This window comes from Nicotiana tomentosiformis, chromosome 1 (genome assembly GCF_000390325.3).
Source record: "Nicotiana tomentosiformis chromosome 1, ASM39032v3, whole genome shotgun sequence".
Lineage (NCBI taxonomy): Eukaryota > Viridiplantae > Streptophyta > Magnoliopsida > Solanales > Solanaceae > Nicotiana > Nicotiana tomentosiformis.
Window position 1 is genome coordinate 120,649,540 of NC_090812.1, and position 4,681 is coordinate 120,654,220.

Below are 4,681 nucleotides of genomic sequence, written 5' to 3' on the forward strand. Positions count from 1 at the left end.
TCAAAATTCTATATCTCGGGCTAGGGACCTCGGAATTTGATTCTGGGTATACGCCTAAGTCCCAAATCACGATACGAGCCTACCGGAACTGTCAAAACACTAATTTGGGTCCGTTTGCTCAAAATATTGACTAAAGTCAACTCAGTTGAGTTTTAAAGCTCTAATTCACATTTTAATTCATTTTTCACCTGAAAACTTTTCGAAAAATTTTATGAACTGTGCACGCAAGTCGAGGAATAATAAATAGTACTTTTTGAGGTCTTCGAATACAAAATTAATTGTTAAATTTAAAGATTACATTTTGGGTCATCACATTCTCCACCTCTAAAACAAACGTTCGTCTTCAAACGGAGTTAGAAAAAGTACCTAAGCTGGTGAATAAGTGTGGATAACAGTTGCACATATCATGCTCGGTCTCCTAAGTCGCCTCCCTGACCGGATGACCCCTCCACTGAACCTTCACGGAAGTAATGTTCTTTGACCTCAGCTTTCAAACATGCCTATCCAAAATAGCCATTGGTTCCTCAACATAAGATAGATCCTTGTCCAACTAAACCGAACTGAAGTCTAACACATGAGACGGATCTCCGTGATATTTCCAAAGCATGGAATACCGGATGAACAGCAGAGAGACTAGGTGGTAGTGCAAGTTTGTAAGCCACCTCTCCAACTCTCTCGAGAATCTCAAAAGGCCCAATATACCTAGTGCCTAAATTGCCCTTCTTCCCAAACCTCATCACACCCTTCATAGACGACACCCGGAGCAATACCCTCTCACCAACCATGAATGCAACATCACGAACCTTCTGATTCGCATAACTCTTATGTCTAGATTGGGTTGTACGAAGTCAATCCTGAATCAACTTAACCTTTTCCAAGGTATACTGAACCAAGTCTGTACCCAATAGCCTAGCCTCGCCCGGTTCGAACCAAACCACTAGGGATCGGCACCGCCTACCATACAAGGCCTCACACGGATCCATTTGAATGCTTGACTGACAACTGTTGTTGTAAGCAAACTACGCAAGTGGTAAGAACTGATCCCAAGCACCCCCAAAATCTATCACACACGCACGAAGCATATCCTCTAGTATCTGAATAGTACGTTCGGACTACCCATCCGTCTGAGTTTGAAATGTTGTACTCAACTCTACCCGAGTACCTAACTCACGTTGTACTGCCCTCCAGAAACTGTGATGTAAATTGCGTACCCCGGTCAGAGATGATAGATACCAATACGCCGTGAAATCTGACAATCTCGCGAATATAGATTTGAGCCAACTGCTCGGAAGAGTAGGTAGTCATCATAGGATTGCAATAAGCTGACTTGGTCAATCTATCTACAATCACCCAAGCTGCATTGAACTTCCTCTGAGTTCGTGGGAACCCAACAACGAAATCCATAGTGATCCTCTCCCATTTCCATTCTGGAATCTCTAACTTTTGAAGCAATCCACTCGGTCGTTGATGCTCATATTTCACTTGTTGACAATTTAGACACCGAGCTACATACTCCACTATGTCTTTATTCATCTTCCTCCACCAATAATGTTACCTCAAGTCCTGCTACATCTTCACAGCACCCGGATGTATGGAGTACCGCGAACTGTGAGCCTCCTGGAGAATCAATTCACGAAAACCATCTATATTAGGCACACATAGCCCGCCCTACTTCCGTAATACACCGTCATCTCCAATTGCGACTTCTTTGGAATCACCGCACTGAACTGTATCCTTAAGGACAAGCAAATAGGGGTCATCATACTGACGCTCCCTGATCCGATCATAAAGAGAAGACTGAGAAACCACACAAGCCAAAACTTGACTCGGCTCGAAAACATCCAATCTGACAAACAGGTTGGCCAAGGCCTGAATATCCAAGGCCAAAGGCCTCTCTGCTACCGGTAAATATGCTAAGCTACCTAAAATCTCCGCCTTACGACTCAAGGCATCGACCACTACATTGGCCTTCCCAGGATGATAGAGAATTGTGATATCATAATCCTTAAGCAACTCCAACCATCTACGCTGCCGCAAATTAAGATCCTTTTGTTTAAACAGATGTTGTAGACTTCGGTGATCGATGTAGTCCTCACAATGGACACCGTACAAATAATGTCACCAAATTCTTCAAGGCACGAACAATAGCTGCTAACTCAAGGCCGTGGACCAAATTCTTTTTCTCATGTACCCTTAACTGTCTTGACGCGTAGGCAATCACCCTACCGTCTTGCATCAACATCGTGTCGAGACCAATACGCGACGCGTCACAATACATAGTATAAAACCTTGAACATGTAAGTAATACCAACGCTTGTGTTAGAGACAAAGTGATCTTGAGCTTCTGAAAGCTCAACTCACACTCGTCTGACCCTATAAATGGGGCACCCTCTTGGATCAACTTGGTCTTAATAGTTGTTCATAATCAATTACAGAATCGTCATTTTACCTCATGTTAACAAAAATCTCGTTGCAAACCTTCACAATACTGATAACTAGATGCGAGGCATGAAGACCTCATAATTATTTACCCGAATTAACGAGTTACATTTAACGCCACCTAGGCGGGCACTAACCTCGTAAGTTAAAAATTAATAATTACAACATGAATTTGACAACTATGCACAGAAAATTTCATATAAGAATTTTCAAATAAGCGTAACATGCATGACTCCCTATTAGTACTATAGTACAAATTTAATTTCACAAGGGAGAACTTAAACACAAGAATTTTCCTCACAAGGATCTTGTCCTTATATAACTTCCACCGCAGCTTATAGCCCGGTTTAAACATATCAATTTATATAAAAATGTGAGGATCTCATCCTCAGTTCTGAATCACAAGTAATATGCATATCGTGCCAATTGAAAATTTCCATTTTCTCCTTTTAAATAATTTTGGTTACACCAAATCACAACACATAATGAACCCCACACCGGTAGGGCATATAATTCACAATTTACAATTAATTATTCGAAATTTACATCAAAATTTACTGAAATGAGTAACAGAAAGCCACATTTCATCTCGCAGCTCTTATTAGTGACCAACACAAAATGATAGGCGTAGTTATCTCCGTAAAATCTCCCAACATGCATAAACACATAAGTAAATTATAGAATTATGAAGCTCACTCCTAAGTGGAGCACAATAGGAGGACTCGTTTCGATATTGAGAACCGAATCAAGTTAAGGAAATTATTTCTTTATATTAAATCGAGGTCGTACCTGTAACGACACCATCTGATGTAGCGACCTCCGTATTACCGTAAAACAAATATATCAACGGCTGGGTCTCCACCTCTAGGACGCCTTCTACCCGTCTGTCCTCTACCTCTAACTGGTCGTGGGGGTAGTGTAGTAACTACAATGGGTCACGTAGCCTGAATTCTTTGATGAAATAAGTCTCTCCCAAGTTTTTGACAATTTTTCTCATGATGTGCCTAGTATCACCGTATTCATAATAACCCCTTTGTGGGTTAGGCTGCTCATATTGAGTCTGTACAAGATAACTGGAATAACCATTGTAGAAACTCATATCGGTGGTGTATTAAAAGAACTTACTGAAGCACCCCGAGTAATTCGATGTGCGAACTGGGCTGGCCGACTGCCCGAGCCCCCTCCATAATGATTTCTACTTACAGAGTAGAATTCACTGAATCCCCCAGAACCTCGAGACGTCTTGGTATCCTTAGTTTCCTTTTCTCCTCACCCCGAACAAATTCTAATATCTTGGAAATTTGTACAACTAGTAGAAATGAAGTATCAGCTTGTAGCTCCCGAGTCGTACAAAATTTTACGATCATAATTGAGTCCTTTAATGAGTCTGTGGACTCGCCCTCTAGCTGTAGGAAGCAAAGTAGGAGTATGATGGACTAACTTATTGAACTTGATGGCATATTCTGACACTGTCAATGGTGACCTGACGCAACCGTTCAAACCTTATATGCCACGCATTACGGAGAGTTCGGGAAATAAACTCTTTCAAAAGCGTTTCTTAGAACTGAGCCAAGTGGGCGGTGTTGCATTGACTGGTCTGCCTTTTCATAGGCTTGCCACGAACACCGATGGAGAATTATCTCTCCCAAGGCAAATTTCTTCTTTTGTTATGCTGACTCAACACTATTGAGCTGACCCATTTCTTAACATACTCTTCGATTCTTCCTTGGGGTAACCCTTACCCCTATTTATACACAACAATCACAAAAGTAGAGCTCCATACAAACAAATCTTGGCACGGACCACATAGTCCAGAATCTCGTCAACAACTGTACTTCCTCCAAAGCACCCAAAAATCCGCAACCGTGACGTCCACGCTGAGCAGACCTTCTGTAGATTTAGAGTTGTTTCTATAACTCCTTTGGTACTAAAGTATAGGATTATTAAGGAGGCGGACATACCGCAAGTCCAAAGCTTATCCTCTACAAAATCTCAAGCCTTAAACATGTGTAAATTTTAGGGAACCTTTCAGTACCACATATATACATTTCAGGCCAAAACAGATATAATACATGACCCCGCAATCCACCTATTGATAGTGGACGGCATGAAGTCATAGGTCACAATGTCCGATGATCCACAATAATAACCTTCACAGCTCGTATAAATTAACTAGACGTAAATGTCTGTTGCACCCCGCACATGATTCACTAGGTGATCTTTCAATATGCCTGCATCTTCA